We start from the raw sequence: 20,707 nt of genomic DNA on the forward strand, positions 1-20,707 counted from the left end.
CACCCCCTAGCTTACATCCGACAAACCAACTTCTATTGGTGAGACAGACAAGCTTTTGAGTTTAATAGACCTCTACAGATGCTTCCCCATAGATAAATACAGTGCCAACACTAGTGATTGGAAGCCATTAAGCCTGAATAGTTCTAACTACCCATACAATGATGCAGCATCACAGAAATGTTCTGCTAGATGGTCTGAACAAAAGCAGATTCTGAAAAAACAGTCTGAGGGCTGGGTTATGCTGAAAAATGACATCAGCACAGCTATGTCTCTCAGGGATGTGAAAAATCCACAGCCCTGAAAGATGTCGTTAAGCCAACCTAACCGCAGTATAGACAGTGCTAGGTCAACACAAGAATTCTTCCCCCAGCTAGTTACTGCCTCTTGGGGAGGTGTATTACCTACAGCGAAGAAGAATGCCTCCCACCGCTGTAATGGATACACTCAAACTCTACAGCAGTGCAGCTGCAGCCCTGTAGCTGTGCCCCTGTAGCATTTTAAGGCTATGTACACCCTACCACTTATGTTGCTATAACTTATGTCACTCAGGGGTGTGAATAAGCTACACCGACCTAAGCGCCATTGGGGACAGTGGTATCTCAGCAGGAGAGCTTCTCCTGCCAACGTAGCTACCACTGCTCATGGGAGCTGGAGTAATTAAATTGACGGGAGAGCTCTCTCCCATCGACTTAGAGCATCTGCACTAGAAACACTTCAGTGGTGCGCCTGCATCGGTGCAGCTGCGCTGCTATAAGCTCTGTAGTATAGCCAGAGCCTAAGTGTAGCCATTTTTTGAGGCAGAAGGAAGATGACATACTTGGACTTTAGAAAAGCCCATTTAGCAATATAGTAATTGGGCCTAGATATGCATAGACGACTGATGCAAGCTTGGAGAAAACCCAGCATCCCTGTGATAGAGGAAACAGACCAAGGAGGGAGAAGAATTTCTGGGAGACACACTGAGACCAGGGTGTCTCCTAAGAACTCCTTGGCTTCCTAAAAGAATCCAAGTTGGTTCTTCTGTTCTTGTAACTTAAGAAAACTTCACTTGTAGTGACACATAAGTTTAGATGAAACTAAATACTTGGGGCGGGGGAGGGGATGTTTGTTGTATTAAAATCCTTTTTTCCTCTAATACTTTGTTCCAGTTGCCAAATAAAAATGTCCTTGTTTTAAGAAGGTTGTTAGTCACTATATCCCGGATCACATGTTCCCCAGGGGATGAAATGCAGGTGCCTGAAACCCAGTTGGATATGCAGGGTGATGAGCTGTTTTTATACACTGGGTGCTGTAGCCAGATGCTGGTCTGAGAGTGGAAGAATCACGATTTCATCTGACGGCAAGTAAGGGCGAGAGATATGTGATGGGTGCTGGGCTACTGGTGGTTAGTGCACTGGGTCCCAGCTCTCCCCCATCCCCATCCCTTGCCAGCCATCACTCCAGCACTTTGGTAGTTCACCTTTCAATAGAGACAGGGCTTACAGAGTCTTTATCCTCGCTTCTTCTCTGAGTGGGGAGGTTATGTCCTTTCCACAAAAAGGATCGTTGGTAGGGGAGCCTGGGCCCTCACTCTCCACCAGGCTCCAACCCAGGGCCCTATGAAAGGCAGTGATAGCAAACACCCCAAAGTACTTTGTATCTGCCTCCCTGGCACTTCCTACCACTTGCTTCCCACAAGGCCTCAAAGTCCTTCACTTAAAGTCCAACAGAAAATAAAAAATACAACTGAATCTTCAGTCTAGCTGGACTCAGCTGGTAGCCTTCCTTCCTTGCAGGCTAGCCCCAGCTTCACATTGGCCCAAGTTCCTGGGTTGCCGTCCTGACCTGTTTTGTTACACTCTCCCTCTGTTCAGGGTTTCAAGCAGGCTGCAGTCCCTGATTAGCCCCCATTTACAGTCAAGTTTCAGAGTGGTAGCTGTGTTAGTTTGTATCAGCAGGAAAAAACAAACAAACAAACAAACAAAAAATAAGGAATACTTGTGGCACCTTAGAGACTAACAAATTTATTTGGGCATAAGCTTTTGTGAGCTAAAACCCACTTCATCGGATGAATGCCGTGGAAAATACAGTAGGAAAATATATATACACAGAGAACATGAAAAAATGGGTGTTGCCATACCAACTGTAACAAGAGCAAACCTATCAATTAAGGTGGGCTATTACCAGCAGCAGAAAAAAAAACTTTTGTAGTGATAATCAGGATGGCCCATTTCAAACAGTTGACAAGAAGGTGTGAGTAACAATAGGGGAAAAAATTAGCATGGGGAGTATTTGCTTCAGGTTGGGGGGCTGTTTGTACAGATCTTGGGAGACAGGCCAGTCCTCGCTTACAGACAGCCCCCCAACCTGAAGCAAATACTCACTAGCAACCACACACCACACAACAAAAACACTAACCCAGAAACCTATCCTTGCAACAAAGCCCTTTGCCAACTGTGTCCGCATATCTATTCAGGAGACACCATGATAGGACCTAATCACATCAGCCACACCATAAGAGGCTCATTCACCTGAACATCTACCAATGTGATATAGGCCATCATGTGCCAACACTGCCCCTCTGTCATGTACATTGGCCAAACCGGACAGTCTCTACGCAAAAGAATAAATGAACACAAATCAGATGTCAAGAATTATAACACTTCAACCTCCCTGTTCACTCAATTTCAGACCTAAAAGTCGCAATTCTCCAACAAAAAAAACTTCAAAAACAGACTCCAAGAAGAAACTGCAGAATTGGAATTAATTTGCGAACTGGACACCATTAAATTACGCTTGAATAGAGACTGGGAGTGGATGGGTCATTACCAAAGTAAAACTATTTCCCCATGCTATTTCCCCCCCCACACACACACACACACACACACTGTTCTCAGCCCTCAGCCCAAAAGAGAAAGCTCGCAACTACCTTTCCCCTAGGTATCCTCTCTGAACCCCTCTTCTAGGGCCGATGGTAGCTGCTGCTTGCAGGCTCCTCCCTTGCAACAAGGGCTTCTACTGTGCTCTTATCCAGGAGCTCAGAGGATAGGTCTGTCCTCCTATCCTGTTTGCCCCCCCCCCCTTCAGAGCTGTCTGGCTCCATTTAAGTTCCTCCTCCTGCTGGAGCAGGCTCTGCCCAGAACTGCTCCTTTACCCCTTCTGTGTCAATGTGAAATTCATATACCCCACTGCACTGTCACCTGATGTTGTGGATTTGGAGAGACCAAAAAGGGTAGGAAAGTACACCCATGCAACCTAGATCAGAATCGGCAACCTTTGGCATGTGGCCCATCAGGGAAATCTGCTGGAGGGCCAGGACGGTTTGTTTACCTGCAGCGTCCACAGGTTCAGCTGATCGCATCTCCCACTGGCCGCGGTTTGCCATTCCAGGCCAATGGGGGCTGTGGAAAGTGGCGTGAGCCAAGGGATGTGCTGGCCACCACTTCCCGCAGCCCCCATTGGCCTGGAATGGCAAACCGTGGCCAGTGGGAGCTGCGATTGGCCGAACCTGCGGATGTTGCAGGTAAACAAACAGTCCCGGCCCGCCAATGGATTTCCCTGATGAGCCGCATGCCAAAGGTTGCCAATCCCTGACCTAGACAATAGGATTTTGGTTTTGAAATCCTTACTTGGGCTAACCTCCCAAATCAATAACTGTTTTAACTGAACAAATAATAAGAACATGAACATGAATAAGAACATGAAGACTGAGCTGTCAGTGGTATTTTGGGTCATGTTTGTTCCTGGTACAGCGGTGGGTGAGCCCCTTTTTTAGATTGTAAGCCCTATGGGGTAGGGGGTGTCTCTTACTATGTGTTTGTACCATACCTAGTTAATAGTTGTATAGGTCTGCTATCTTCATTGTCCCTCTTCAGGAAAAGAAACCCATATGGCTATTCTGTATCATATATGTTGCTTTATCAGCTATATGAAACATGTTTGATTGAACACCTCTCTGAAGACGGTAACATCCTCCTAATTTATTACAAAGTAACCCCCCCCCCCTTTTTTTTTTTTTTTTTTTTTTTTTTTTACTGTGAACAGCTGTGTGGCCATGCATAGCATCAATCCCATGAAAAACCTGCAGTTCAAACATTACAAACACACATTTTTACCATGTAACTGACAGGCATTAGAAAGCTCCCAGGTAGCATACTTGCCAACTACTATTTATTCATCTTTAGCCAACATGCAGTCTTTCCATGATATCCTGAAAATCCCACAGACTATACATATTTCATTGTAACTTGTCACCATGCACTGTAACCCAGAGTGCTTGAAATAAAATAAGAGCCAAGAGCCTTAAAGTGAAACTGTTAAGTTCAAAGCGCAAGCTAAAAAGATACATTTTTCAGGTTAGTCTGAATGGAAGCAAATTCCAGCCAGTTCAGTGGGAATGTACAGTGGACGAAGAAACTTAACTCAAGTTCCTAAATAAATCTAAAGTCCAAAGAAGGGATCTTAAAGATTATAAAGAATAAGCAAGTTAACAGTATAAAAAGCATCTTTAATGATATAACCTCTTTTGGCCAAACGGTATGTAAAAGAGGGCAAGAGAGTGGGGACCTGCCACTAAGTGAACCAAAATGAAAACAGACCCAGCATAACTGTGCTGTTCAGATCCAAGACTGAACAACTCAGAAAAGTAACAGATGCAAGAGAATGACCAAGATAATGTACACAAAAAACAAAAGCCAATGATAAAATTCTGACAACCATTCTGTAATGAAACTAGTTTTCTCATTTTAGATTTAGCATTAGCACTACTCTCTTCAGGATAAGGACAAGCCTTTAGGAAATGAAGATACAATCAGAGGTTGGGGGAATGCACTCACTATGTTGTTATAGACATGTCACCCATATAGTACAGTATACTCTGTCATGCCAATGGGCTGAAATTTAATTTTGAGCAGAGGGCCAGCAAAGGACCTATGCACCACTTAAATTGGACTAAAATGTTGCTTAGACCCTGTGCTAGTCATAACCACTGGGTGTATTTCACCCATAATGCACAGTTACAAACTTTCTTACACAGATTGTCTAATGTTGTTTCTTCTCACATTTTCTAAGCACACAAGCTGTTGGAAGGTACATCTGGAAAGATTTCATCTGTAACTCTCTGTGGCTGTGGTTTCCAGGCAGCAATAATGACTGGTGAGGACTAGGTTTTAACTGAGTAACTCTCTTACAGGAGAAAATGGAATTCTATATCGTGGAACTTCTGGGAAACTAAGGACATAATGAACACCAAAATGGACTCTCCATACATGCAAGAAAAAAAGGCAAGTGTGGCTAGCAGGCGCAAACATTGCTGCTAGTTAGTACAATTACAACTGGAGGATCAGATTGGTGGAAATGGATTGGATTCCTTCATTGTCTTCCACCCCATTGGTGTCTAACTCTGTCCATCGTTTCTAGACATCAACTCCACTAGTATGGCAACAGACTTACCGGCCTCCTCAGCAACAACTGAGCCCATCCCATTTTTTCTGTGTCACTCTTCCAACTGGTAAGTTAGAGTTAATGATCCCGGAACTGGATATAATACTGCTCCATAAAGCAAAAGGCAGATCTGGCAGTATTTGTCTAAGAGATTCTTTGATACAGCATTATATGCCTATTATAATTGCTGGCATAGAAAAGCTGAAGTGGATGGCAGAAAAAAAGACAAAACTGTCCTTTCTGACAACTAGATGGGTGGCTGTATGTGGAACAGTTGGCTGGCACTTCTCAAGAATCAATAAAGAATACTACAAAACATATCGAGTTAAATGCTAGATCAAATTAAAATTGATGCAACTCCACTGACTTTAGTGGGGACATAATATGGATGCAATTGGTGACTTTATGAGAACTGCATAACCAAGTAAATGCAACTCTTGGTAACTTTTGTGTACTTCTGATTTTACCATGCATAAATTAATTAGATTGGTTGTACTATTGTAATGTAGTTCCTGTGAAATTGTCTATTTGCCTGTTACCCTAATGCTCTCAATCTGCTGCGCTGTATTTATTCTTGAGGAGACTGAGGCAGGAGATGAGGGACAAACACATAGGGGAAAGTTGTGGGGCACCAGAGCTCAGCTGAAATGTGCTCATTAATTCTGTGAACATTTCTCTCTGCTCAGATCTTGCCATTAGTGTGGAATTCTAGTAACAGCACTACGTGAGTTTATTTACTTACATTTTTATTTATTTTGATTTTTAAAATTGTATTGATTCAGCACTCTAAGCCCATAAACACGTATTAGAATGAAAAAAGTAGACCTTTGTCCAAAAGCAATAAATAGTAAACTGTCCCAAATACCTTGATCTCACCTCTTGCAAACACACAGCTCTCCTCTCACCTCCACTCATCTTCTCTGCCACTCACCCAGGAAAAGCCTGGTGGAACAAAGGAGCCTTGTAACATGACCTGAAAGTCAATGGATTTGGGTTCTGAGAAACCAAAGTAGGAAGCAAATTCCACAACTGAACCTTCCACTGAAAATGGCCTGATTGGAGGCCCCTCGTGAATAAACCAAGTGAGAAAAGGGCTTAAATCAACCTACAGGGCATTGACACAAAAACTTTTTAGTGTGAGAGGGTCCAGTGCTTCATAGGCCAACACACTTATTGGGAACTTTGGGTGGGGAGGAGAAGGAATACTCAGGGGAAAGAGTGGGTCCTATAGGAAGCTAAGGATCACTTAAGCTCAGCCTGGCACTGCTCAGCTCTTTGTTCAACATTTATTTCTGCCTGGATCTGTCAATATGCATTGCCTTGCAACATAGTGGCTGATCCTCAAAACTGACTACTACTGCCCCTCCTTCACTCTGAGTAGCAGACACTAAATAAATGAGGTCACAGATGACATTTCTACAGGCATTTGCAACACATATTCAAATTCTGCAAGATAAATGTTCCATCGCATCCTGTGCAAAGTCTACTGAAAGCCACTGAACAGTACAATACATATGGAAAATATGGTGGCTATCTGGTCCCCTTCCAAGTACTTGAGTGAGTCACTATGGAAACCCTGTTTCAGTTGAGACCTAAGGCACATGCATGGCCCCAGGTTTCTGGCTCACTGGTGTTAAGCTTGCTCACTGAGTGCATAATCACCTCCTAGAGGCTATTAACAAATTCCAGATTGTAATAAATTTGCTCTAGTAAATCCACAGATTCACTGGTATCTGCCAGGTTTCCAGCATGATAATTACTATATTTCCTTTTATTTAAAGGGCACAAAGAGAATCACTGGGTGCCTGATGAGCAGTTAGTTTGTCTGGGAGTAACGTTACAGAAATGGATTTGGATGCAAAGAAATATAAGCCAGTTTCCGTGACCATCAACCTACTACTAAAGTCACAATAAAAACTTGGGATTCTATCTCAAAGAAACAAATCCATTTCCACTTCCTCTGTAAACACTATATGAAAATGAGGGCACAACTGTGTTTTTATATCAGGGATTGTATAAAATATTGCAGCTGCAACCCGAGTGCCACCACTTTGTCCCAGGATTTCTGCCAAACCAGGAGGCTATTCAATTGTAATTAACATTTCTCATCCCAGTATCGTTGTTGATGAGTCCCAATGTAGTCTCAAGTACAGCTGCCTGCTACAGTAGTTCATTATGAACAGAGGACCTCCACTGACTCTCTTTCCTTCTGCTCTACTTTTCACTTTCTTCAAAAGAATCACACAGTTCCCCTTTTGCCAGGCTTTGTGTGGTAGCTTCGTCATTGCTTACTCAATGATCTGCAAATTGTTTTTTTGGCTTGATCCTTTTTTAGCTTCATTGCCTTTAGGAAGTCTTTCATCTTTTGTTTAGATCTGCTGGACTTCATTTCTTCCTGGATTCATTCCACCTTAAGCTGTATTTCCATCACCCCTGTTATTAGTCCATTCAGTTTGGTGCTTAGATTAGCCAGATAAGTTTCGGCTGTGTTTCACTTTGGCTCTTCTGAAATCATTTGGCATGACTTCTCCTGAGTTTCTTGGAGCCACAGTGCAAACTAAGTGGAACGCTAAATGATTACAAGTTAATTAATGATGTGAGCAAGTGTTTTGAGGCTACATTATATAAAATGGGCAGCATGAACCACAATGATGATAAGTTAGTATGAGAGTTATTTAGAAAAGTACAATCTTCAGTTAAGTTCTTCTGTAATCACTAACAAAATAAATTAGATTATTTTTAAATAAAAATCAATTATTATATTTCTAATATATTAGTTCATCTTTTTGTCTCCTCTTGTCAGTAACAACATTCAAAATTGAGGCACAATCCCTCATTTATTGTCCACTCAAATTCCCCATTGACTTCAGTGTTAATTTAGTATGAGCAACGAAAGGGACCTTAAGTGTTTCATTATGAGTCCAAAATTCAGTTACATTTTATGCAAACACCTACAGAGAGAGGAAGGAAGAAATGGTGAATCACACTAATGATTTATTAATAAAGCTTGTGATCATATTGTCTATTATAATTTTCTAAAACACATCTCTTTGTTATCTACATGTCCAGAACTTTTTGCACATGCAAATTCTATTGCTTGTTGTTCATGAAAATCTGGACCCTAACTGTGTGCACAGGATACATGAAGTTCCTGGACTCTTAGCTGTGTGTATCCTCAAAGTTCCACATTTAGAAAGAGAGAATGAGGCAGATAAATTATACCCATATTTTCACCAAAACAAATCATAACAAACCCAAAGAAAAAAATATTATTCCGTTTTACCACCACTTCTCATTTCCTCTTCAGCAATGTGCCTCATATTTCAGGCATGTCTGTAAAACAGTATAGAAAGACAAGGTGGATGAGGTAATATCATGTATTGGCCATATTCTTTTGGTGAGAGAGACAAGCTTTTGAGCCACATAGAGCTCTTCTTCAGGGAACAACATAGCTACAACTACGCTGCTTAACACAGTATGACATTTTATACAGTAATAGCTCTCTCAGATATTATTGTTTATACATTTGATTGATGCTAGGAGATGGGCTTTCCTTACACTAAAAGGGCAATTGCTGCAAGAGTTCTCCTTGGTATCATGAAATAAGTTTTCTCAATAGCAATGTTCAGATTTTTTTTAAATTGCAAATTTGGCAGCAGTTGAACATTCATCCTTAGTGCAAAGTGTTCAGTTTGCAAAACATTCTCCTAATAACTTACCATGAGAAACAGACAAGAAAAGACAGTTTTGAACCAATGGAGACAGTCTAAGAATAAAGTGACAGACACAAAAGTCTAAGAGTAAAGTGACAGACACAAAATAAGAAGGAAACTTCCTGGATAAAGAGAACATCAGGACAGGTTCTATTCTCAGTTACTCCAATTTTGCATGGATGTAGCTAAGAATAGAACTTGGTCCAATATGGTTTCCTGGAGTTAAAGTTAGGCAGAATTTGGCTTATAGGTCTAAATGTCTGAATATCCGAATTCCTGCTGTAAGCCATACTCAGGGATCAATAATGTTTGGGGAAACTGACCTTAAAGTGCAAGACGAGGTATTAAACATTTATTTTTGCCCTAGAAGACTATCCATGAGAAAAAGTCTCCGAACAGGAAGAGACAAAAAATATACAGAGATGTGCAGCAAAGGTCTGTCACTAAATAGAGACTGAGATGACTGAAGTTTTACGGCAGCACATCTCACCACCTATGGGATTTCTAGTTAATCAGGCTCATCAATCCCAGTCATGAACAATTGAGACCCCTTTGAAGTCCAAGCTATGCAACCATCTCTTAATGAGCAGCTAACATTACTCAGAGAGGTTAAGTACAGTAGTTTAAAACTACCTCAGTATCCCAAACATTTTGATTTCTTGGAGACATAGCTTTTCCTAGGTTAGCTGCTTTATCAGTTTAAAAAGCATCTTTTCTTTTGACTGACAAGAAAGAAGAGGTGAATTTAAGGTTTGCCTGTTAAAGATGTAAGACTCTGTATAATCCCATGGGTCAAAAAGTTAAGAACGATACACTTTAAACATTTTGTTTTCCATAAAAAATGCATTCCTTGTGCATTGTGGTTCCACAGTCTGGAATATAAAATGGGGGGAAAGAGAATCTCTTCTGTAAAACTCAGAGTGGAATCTGATAAGCGTTTTCTGATTTTATGTCATCTGCTAGGGAGACTTCTTACAGATTCAATACAATCATATCTGCACAAATGAAGATTTTGCTAACAACACAGACACCAATCCTGCAATTAGATTCATGTGGGAGAGTTACTATGCCCACCCAGGGCCACAGTGAAATCAGTGGGGCTCTGCTCAGGTACAGCATCCCAATCTACATAGATCTTTTTGTGGGATCAAGGCTGTGCTAGTCACATGAAATAGAAATCATGAGTGAAGGATACAACTCAACAGAAAGTAAAAAAAATGGTCTCTTTTTTCCCTATCATTTTGCTTGAAATGACTCAGCCCTGCTGAAAGCAATGAGTAGGAATCAGAAACATTTATGAGCTAAGGACCCAACAATGTCTGAAGGCATTAAGATCTTTCATATTTCTTGTTCAAATAAGAGTGCCTGTCACTCTCCTTTGAAGCAGCTGTTTATAGAGCACCCAGTGGTCTCAGAGAAAAGGCTTTTTTTAAAAATAAATATAACAAACAACATTTGTTATTTCAAATATGAGATGACTCCGTTGAAATTTTTGACAGTATAACAAGTTATTCCAAGGCTTAGCCTCCTTCTGGCCCCTACAAACAATTTCTTCTTGACAAGGAAAGCAGGTGCCAAATCTCACTGGATGGAATATTTACACAAAAATATAGCTCAGCATTTATTGAAACCAATTGTAGTTCCCAACCTTTCATATTTTGAGAGAAGAGTCTATAATCACTGAGACTTTTTCCAGTTCTTAGGAAGCAGAATTTTTGAAAGTCAACTCCTTTTCTTGGGCTTTTTTCTTTAAATCAATTTAAAATTGCTCAAAAAGTGAAATACAGTACTTAATTACTTATAATATGGAATTAAATTTTTAATAATGGTTACTATTGGAACTCCACTTTTTATGGCCTTTGTGAAGGGTGGCTGTTTAATACAGAGTAAGGGTATAAAAAGTCACCTTTCACTTATGCACATCGAGCTTTATAAAGTGCTTAAGTGATGAATGGGCAAATAAGCTATAACTCTAATTTGTTACATTGATGCTCTTTGCTCCAGCAATAAAAAAATTTGAAGTTCACAGGAGAGAAGTCACAAAGGCCAAAGTAGCAAAGATCAAAATCTGATGCTTCACTTGGGGTAGGTCTACACTCAAAATCCTACAGCAGCGCATCTTCTGCACTGCAGCTACACCTCTGTAATGCTTCAGTGTAGACTTTCACTACAGCAAGAGGAGGGTTGTCCCATTGCTGTAGATAATCCACCTCCACAAGAGGCAGTTGATGGAAGAATTCTTCTGTCAACCTAGCACTGTATATATCAGGGTTTAGGTCAGCTTAAAAATGACTCCCAGGAGTGTGGATTTTTCACATCCCGAGAGATATAAGTGTGCCGTTGTAATTTTTCAGTGTAAACCAGTCTTTGGAGTAGCCTCCTATCAACCAAAATACACATGATATTACACCAATGGCTGAAAAAGAAATGTGAGTGAATGAATTAAAATAAATATTACCTGAAATAAACAAACCAACATGTTGCCACATGTTTGGAATTAAGCACATGCATGATGGTTGGTCTACACTATAAAAATTACACACCAATATAACTATGTCACTTAGTGGTATGATATTTTACCAATATAATTATAGTGGTGCAAGTCCTAGCATGGACACAGTTATATCAGAATAAAGGGCCCTTATACCGATGTAGTTATTCCCTTTCCATATGGAAATAGCTACACTGGTATAAAGCACCTTAATACAGTACTGATATAACTGCAAAGAGATTGTACAGCTTTAACTATCGCAACAGTATAGTTAAAGTGGTACAAATTTCTAGGGGAGAGAAGTCCTAAGACTTTACAAGAAAGAGGCTTAAGTCCATGTCTACACTATAGGTGGTACAGCAGTACAGCTGCGGCATTGTAGCAATGCCCCTGTTAGTGCCATAGTGTAGATGCTTCCAGTATTGACAGGAGGAGTTTTTTCATTGATGTAGGAAATCCACTTCCCCAAGCAGTGGTAGCGAGGTCAACAGAAGAATTATTTTGTTGACCTAGCCAAGTCTACACCAGTAGTTAGGTTGGCTTAACTGTGATGCTCAGGGGTGTGAATTTTCTACCCCTCTGAGCAACGTAGCAATGTTAATCTATGTTTTAAATGTAGAACAGGCCTCAAGGCTTAGCAAAGGAAATTATGTGACTAAAGCAATCTTTCCTGTCTATTACTAAGTTAAAAAAAATTGTTGAGCCATACTTCACACACACACACACACACACACACACACACACCCCCCCCTTGGTGTGTTTATTCTCCAGAGTTTATTTTGTGTCTGTCAAGTGTAATACATTTTTAATGTTCAATTAAATGTTATGATACAAAATACATAAGCATGGTGTCACATCATTCTAAACTTTCCCATTACGCAGTAAATTCCTATTTTATTTGCAGTTATTTTAAATAGCAGTTTTACTAATTATAATGAACTCATTAACAAAATATGTTAATGAAAAGTACTAAGCTTCATCTTTGTCCAGTGAAAAACTATTTGTGTGAAAAATGAATTGTTATATGGCTAATTTCATTTTAAAATGTGTATTAAAATCAAATGAAATGTGTTACTGACATTGATTACGCCATGTTGAAGGGAATAGTAGTACATTCTGCAGCTAGTCTGGGGCTTGACTGGGCCTGATATGTGTAGACAGGTGGATGGTGGAAGCTCTCCTTGCAATTGTAGGGCCCACATAACAGTCAGGGAAAATGTATGGCCTTTGTGCTAGGAAGCACTCTGAACTCCCTACCTAATTGCCCAGGACACAGAACACCTCACAGGAGACAGAGCTAAAACTCTACCCAATCTACATTCTGGGCATTCCAGAGCTCCCTTTTGAATGGTGCCACTCCGCACTGCTTCACCCTATGACCTATAAGGCACACTTGAGCCTATGATGAGCACGTTTTTATGTTGGGATTAAAGGGTCAAATCCAGTACTTAATTTGTGCGAGGGCTGAGCCCCGGCACCTATAAACTTGGCAGTTCATAGCCCCAGCACTTCTGGGCTTGCTGCATCAGTTATGAACGTAAAAAAATTGCTTGAGCCCCAGCACCTCCGTTATTGCAAATTAAGCACTGGTCAAATCCTCTATTACCCACACAAGCAAACTTCTTTAAAAATCACCATCTACACTTCTATAGCATCATTAAGATGAGAATCTCAGAGTGCTTTACAAAACTTTAATTAATCAGAACTCTGGCGGGTAGGATATATTGTAAGTGCTGAGGTAATTTTTTTTTTTGACAAATTGCTTTTTGCCTAAAAATGCATTTATTAGGCCCCAGAACTATTTGTCAAATTAGCTCAACACAGTTTCAGCTGGTACTTTTTTCCTAAAAGAATTGAAATGTTTCATCTTGACCATTTTTAAATGTTTCATTTAAAAAAAGGTCAAAATATTTTGTTTCTACTTTTTGACTCACAACAGCATTTCAGTTTCAGCTATGGCAAATTAAAAAAAAACAAAAAGGGTGAAAGACGTCTGAAAAAACTGAATCGAAACAACACACACACAATTTTGATTCAAACAAAACATTTTGATGGCCTCAAAACAAATCCAACTCCTCCCCGAAAAATAAAATATTTTGAGTTGACTCAAAACATATCAGCTGATTTGAAATATTTTTTTCAAGCTTATCAATGTAATGAAAAAATGTGTTTTTGGTTCAAATCGAGCCAGATTTTTTTTCCAGTTTATCTGGCAAACTGAAAAATACATTAGCCATGTTGCTCCAGCTCCATAGCTAAGACAATGACACAGGGAGTAAGGATGGGGAGAGTGGGAGGGGAGGCAGACTACATGACAAGTTTATGTACTCACTGAAAAATGCAGTCTCAGTCAGAAGCCTTTTTTTAAACTTCATTTTTCTGAAATAAGAAAAAATAAGATACATATTTATGTGATTGTTCAGTATAACAAATATTCAAGCATTTAAAAAAATTCAAAGATTCAGAAATATAAAGTATAAAGAGCTAAAGTATAGCTGTAACATAAAGACTGTTCACAAAACTAAAATTAAAGTCTTCTTGGCTAATGTCTGAATTCTTCTGCAAAGATATCCAGGTTCAGTTCTGAAGTTAAATCACTTTCATATGACAGGAGAATTAGCTCTCTCTTTCTTTCATGGGTCATGCTCGTCCTTCAGTCTGACAAAATTCTTTTCAAACAAGAAAAGGAATTCTCACAAGCTGCAGTCAATGCTCCAAATAATAAGACCACTATACACATTTCAAAAATACATGGGAAAGTCTCATTTAATTCCTTAAAAGCACCTAGAACAACTTCAGATTCTTTGAAATTTCTCTTATATGTTAGTGGTTTAAATACAGCCATTTCAACTTTCACTTTCTAGATATCTAGTCCAAGCAAGCCAAAATGTGCACACTGATTTCAAGAAGTCTGAAGAGCTGGTGGAATAGATTGCGATGAGTTTGTGTGTAATTTAGAGTTCGTCTCAGGAAATCTCCTTTGCAATTCACTACTGGTTTTATCAATCAATTCATGGTAAATCTGGGACCACAGATGTTCATTTACACTTTGGGATCCTGGTAAGTGCTCAATGACTATAGAATCTTGAAATTCGGGGGCAATACCTTGGCTCTTTTGGTGGCCCATCTTAATATTGGTACTTCATCACATGGATCTTTCAAAACAGGGTGCTTGGAAAGAATATCTGAGAAAAAACCTTCAAACATCTCTCTCTTGTTGAAGTTCTTCACAAGCAACAGTATTCAATTCAATTCCTTTAGCAAGGTGCATTAGTTCCTTTTGAAGGTCATTGTTCACAGGAGCAAAAACTTTCAAAATTGTTTTCATAATTCCTAAGAACAAGAATTTGGATGATTCTGTAACTTCCAACAGCCCTCTTGCTTCAAGCTTTGAGTATTCCAACCATGACCAATACATGTACCACTTTTCACTAAAACAACACAGCACACGTCCAATTATTTTTTAGGAAAATTAATTTCCAGTTGAGCTGTTTTGTGAGTTCCAAGATCAAATGTATCAATGAATCATTCTTGTATATAACCTCACTATGTTCTTTATTATCTTCTGAATTACATGGTGAGGTTGACTGAGTCTCTTTATGACATGGACGAATCACAAATTTGTCCATTTTGAAAACTATTTGTAGCTCCTGCTTCATCATGGAGGGGCCTGGTGCCATAGGTCAGCATGGTGTTATCCTATCATAGGGTATCACTGTAGCATAGTAGGATACATAAACTGATACTTCTATGCAGATGCCAAGATACAGGTGTTCAAGGGAGTCTGGGAGAATGCAAACCTGCCTTACTGTGGGCCCAGCCAATAGGAGAGATCTGGAAGCAGGTGATCTACCCACTCCCCTAACCTCCTGCTGGGGTTAGGGGAAGGGTAGGTCTTCTCTTTCACTCCTCTTCTGGGGGGATTCTACAGCTGGCAGTGCCTCCAGTCTTGTTGGAAGGGTAAGGGAGGAGTTGCAGTGTTATAATACCTTCATCTGAAGAACAAAAGGTCTTTCAAGCAAGCCTCTGAGGCTGCTTTCCTGACTCCCCAAACACAAGAAGCTTAATCACCACTCAAAAGGGAATTTATTGGAGTGAAGGAAAAGCAAAGCAAAATAGCAACAGGATTTAACAGTCCACAGTTGCTGAGTGAGAGGGTACTCACAACCCTATTATCAGTCAATCTAGGTATTCCACTTGAATATCTGCAGTAGCATCACAGTCCCTAGACAGTCCACGTAAGGTTTCTTCTGGGCTCTAGAGGAGCATTCCAGTTCTGGTTAGTCCATCCACATTCTTCCTCCTCTCCCTCAATTTAAAAGGAACTCTCACTTCTTCACTCTCCTTTTCCCTTCAGTCAGGGAGGCAGGATCTGGTCACAGAAATTCCACCATAAAGCACTGTGTCCCCACTTTCCTACCTTATAAGCCTCCCTGCAGAGGCCATCATTGCAGACACTTTCTTACACTTCTTTTATTATAGCAGCAACGTAATGCAGACTCCACACTTCACATCGCTGAAACATAGCCAATATCACCCCCACCCACCCAGGCCCTGCCTGCTACCAGAATTGTGACTATCACACATCTCAGGAACTCAAACTAAGAAAATGGGAGGAAAAACTGGAAACACACCCAGATAACTAAAAATACACTTAACACTAAAACTATACCGAGCAAAATTTAATCTTTCTTTGATGATTCAGAAGGCACTTCAGGATCTTGCAGTGTCTCAAGGTCATCATTATCAATATCAATTATCATGGTAGATGTAGAAGGTTTAGGAGATTGGGCTGAATCTGAAATGACCCTATGACACACCCTGTAACCCAGTTACTAACTTGAAGATTTATATTGGGAGATATCAGAAATGCCAGTTAATAGAGGTTTCCGGTTGATAAAGTGCTGCATAACACAACTTTTACTGTATTTTGGGGAAGATTAGTCACCTGGGATAGGAAGACAGGACCAACTTGCATTTAATTTTAGAAACAATAGTTGGTTTTCTTTTTCTTATTTGCAATGGACGGCTAACAACTGCAATAAATGCTGCAAAGCCAGAAAATAATTCAGGGAAAGAAAGAAATAAAACCAAGCAAAAAGATAGTATCAGTATGATTTTGAAAAAGAGAATAAAAGATTATATTTATTTGTACCAATGTTTCTGTACCACTTGAAACAAGTTTCCAGGATTGGGGCCAAATATTATAAGCTCAGAGACAGATAACACACTCTCTGGTGACTGTGGCCCTAATGAGATTTGCCTGACTGGAGAAGCTGACTAACACATGAACATAGCAGGCTATTTTATTGTAGTATTGATAAATGAGATCAGCTAAAACAGGCAGAAAAATGGAAAACCAATATTTTCATGGTTTATCTTCCATGTAATGTAAGTATCTGTCACACAAATTTATATCTGCAAAGGGACAATACTAATTTGTGCTCCTTATTCCAAAAATCAAGAAACATGTTTTCTGAAATTATCTTGCTCATTCTATCTTTAGGTTTTCACAGTCACCAATCCCTGCTGAAATGAATTGAAGTTCACTACCTAGCCAAATAGTGCCTTTACTATGAGAGGAAGAAATAAAGAGTCCTATTTCCCCTTTCTTTTTATTTGATGACACTATGAAACACAAAGATACTCTCAGTTTAGACACAAAGGTCTGTGGGCACAAAAGGCACCTAAATCTGAGTTTAAGCATAAAAATCCTAGTTTTAGGCTCCACTGCAATTCACAAAACTCCTGCTGAGGCCAAAACTTATTCAGAGCCTAAGTTTTTGCAGTAAAAGTTTCCTTCAGCATCCATGTTTCTGCCTTTGAATATGCACACTGCTGCCTCCCTCCCAGCAAATCCCCAGAGAGAGTACCAAACTCAGAGGAAGATAGGTGTTTGATTGTGCATTGGGCCTGATTCAGTAGGCATGCACAGAGGCCACCTACCGGATTGGCCTCTCAGGCAAGTTCATGCAAAATAGTAGGGTGGGAGGAAAGGCACCCTCCCTCATAACTTTCAGCCTAGTGATTAGGGTACTTACCCAGGAAGGAGGAGGCATCCAGTTCAAGTCCCCACCCTGCCTGAGAAAGAATTTGAATAGTGATTTGCCAATTCAGTGCCCTAGCCACTGGGCTATAGGTGAGGCTAAGATTTTGTTATGCATATTTTTAGTAAAAGTCACAGACAGGTCATAGGCAATAAAGAATAATTAATGGAAGCCTGTGACCTATCCATGACTTTTACCAAAAATATGCATGACAAAATGGAGAGCTGTGAGGTCCTCATGCCTCCCATGGGGGGCCCCAGCTTAGAGCTGCATGGTCCCCCTACTGCCTGTGGCTTGGAGCTGCGGGGTCCCATAGCTAGGAGCTCCAGGAGCCCCAGCTGCCCACTGTAGCCCGGAGCTCTGGGGCACCCCTGCCACCCCAGAAGCCTGGATCTCCAGGGCACCCCTACTGCCCACAGTAGCTGGGAGCTCCAGGGTCCCTGCACAGGCTAGGAGCTTTGGGGTCCCCCCACCTCCCACAGGGCCTGGGAACTGCAGAGCATCCCTGCCATCCATGGTGGCTTGGCACTCCTTTGCCCCTTCCTCCCCCCACTGGCAGTGGCTGGGAGCTCTGGGATACCCCTGCCACCTGTGATGGCTGGGAGCTCCAGGGCACCCCTGCCACCCATGATGGCCAGGAACTGTGGGGTACCCCACCGCCTGTGACTGCCAGGAAATCTAGTGTACCCCCACCACCCATGGGGCTGTGGAGCATCCCTACCACCACCTGCTGAGGCTCAGAGCTGCCAGGCCCCTGCCATGCTGGCAGCGGCCCGGAGCTGTGGGGTTCCCCGCTCCCCTGCAGTGGCTTGGAGCTGCGGGGTCCCCTGCCTCCTGCAGTTGCTTGGAGCTTTGGGGCCCTCACAGGTGCTGGGGGCACCCTTCAGCTCCCAGGCACCATAGGCTGAAGTCACGGAGGTCTCTGGAAGTCACGGAATCTGTGAATTCCACAACCTCCGGGATAAAATTATAGCCTTAGTTATGGGATATTTTCATATGGGGCTCCCTTCGTCTCTCATATTGAAGTTGCTTCACTGTAGATAACTAATTAAAGAGTCATGGGAGAAGAAAGCTTGGATTCTGGTGCTCCCTAATTCTGGGTTTGTGCTCTAACCACCAGGCTATCACATCATTCACATGCTTGTGCTTTCTCTCTGCGGCCCATAGGACTCTTCAAGGATTTAGCTTCAACAGGAGAGACTGAGGGAGCCCCATATCAGAATATCCCATAGCCCAATGATTAGTGCACACACTTAAGAGGTGTCAAATACCTCTTGAAATCCCTTCTCCCCCTTAGGCAAAGGAGAGGATCTGAACGCTGGTCTCCCACATCCTAGATTAGTGCTCTAACCACTGTGATGAAAATTATGAGGGGGAGGGGAGAAGCTGCAGCAAAAACAGCATACATGCCTAACTCTAAAGAGGGTCTCCTTACTGTGAATCACAAGCAGAGGTGGGTGCCTCCCTGCAGTATGGACTTCAGTGCCTATCTCTGAGGCTATGTCTACACTACCGTGGTAAGTTGACTTACGCTATGCAACTCCAGCTACGTGAATAATGTAGCTGGAGTCGATGTACCTTATGTCAAGTTACCATGGGGTCTACACTGTGGGGGGTCAACAGAAGAAACTCTCCCATTGACTTACCTTACTCTTCTTGTTGGAGGTAGAGTACAGGGGTTGACTGGAGAGCGATCTGCTGTCAATTGCTAAATCAACTGCCCGTGGATCAATCTCAGAGTGTCAATCTGGGCTGTAGTGTAGACCTGTCCTGAGACAGGTGTGAGGCTTAGCACACACCCCTCTCCTCAGCATCTGCTATTGGCTGGCTTAGGGGGGCCCCCTGCCTAGCATGCTGGATTTTGTGAATTGCAGTCTTAAGACACTCTTCCCATTCATTATATAAGTAGCCCAGTGACTAACACAAGCTTTGTGAATCTTCCTGTTTCACAATACCTATCTCCTTCTGTGCATTCAGGTCAGAGCACTTTACCAAATATTAATAGCCAGAAGTAGCAGAAGCTAATGTGTTTAAAGTACAGAAGTAAAGAACTACAGCCAGGATAAACACAAAGCATTTCAAACAATTAAAGATTGTGCAAAACAGAAAGATTGGGTGGATTGAAGAAAGCACCTACTGTAACAGATAAACAAAAATGATTAGTAGAGCAAAGAAGGACAGAAGTTTTTTTAAGTATGTAAGCAGTCAGCAAGGATGAAAAAAACATTTTATCCTCTTAAGCATGATAGTGGGAAATTAGTGCCAGTGGATAAAGAAATAACATTAAAACATTAAATAATCACTTTGGATCTGTCTTAAGAATTGAAGAGGGTGGAGATTTGCCTAAATCAGGGATCAGATTTACAGGGATAACAGACAAGGAATTAGAAAATGTGCAGACAACATTAGAATTGGTTACGACAAGGTCAGAGACACTTAACATTGAAAGACACTAGATCCAGATAATGCAGAGCACATCAGGATATTGAGAAAAGAGATGAAGCCGCTCTGGTAGAGGTTTCACAAGTTTAGTCACTGAGGGCTTATCTACACTTTAAAGGCTGCAGCAGTGCAGCTGCATCACTGTAGCTGTGCTGTTGTAGCACTTCAGTGAAGATGCTCCCTATGCCGATGGGAGACCTTCTCCTGTCAGCCAGGGCCGGCTCCAGGCACCAGCGTTCTAAGCAGGTGCTTGGGGCAGCAGTTAGAAAGGGGTGGCAGCATTTCCATGGTGGTGGCAATTCGGCGGCAGCCCCTCTGTCCCACCACCCGTGCCGGCAAATCGGTGCAGCTTCTCCCTTTTGCCGTCTGTGGTGGCAGTTTTTTTTCACTGCTTTGGGTGGCAAAAACTGTAGAGCCGGCCCTGCTGTCAGCATAGGCAATCCACCTCCCCGAGAGGCAGTAGCTGTATTGACAGGAGAAGACTTCCCACCAACATAGCGCAGTCTACACCTGGAGTTAGATCAGTATAACTGTGTTGTTCAGGGGTGTGGATTTTTCACACCTCTCAGCAATGTAGTTATACCAACATAAGT

The 20,707-nt window shown here is 41.5% G+C and overlaps 1 long non-coding RNA gene across 1 annotated transcript; it reads right to left on the reverse strand.

Moving 5' to 3' along the window:
• Nucleotides 1–3,940: 3,940 nt before the first annotated feature.
• On the reverse strand, nt 3,941–14,004 carry LOC119843223. Its single transcript, XR_005288895.2, has 3 exons — nt 13,958–14,004; nt 8,705–8,754; nt 3,941–8,372 (listed from the first exon to the last, which is right to left on the reverse strand). It is a non-coding gene; the product is annotated as an uncharacterized LOC119843223 (long non-coding RNA).
• Between the last annotated feature and the right edge of the window lie 6,703 nt (nt 14,005–20,707).

Source organism: Dermochelys coriacea, chromosome 1, assembly GCF_009764565.3.
Source record: "Dermochelys coriacea isolate rDerCor1 chromosome 1, rDerCor1.pri.v4, whole genome shotgun sequence".
NCBI classification, from domain to species: Eukaryota; Metazoa; Chordata; order Testudines; family Dermochelyidae; genus Dermochelys; species Dermochelys coriacea.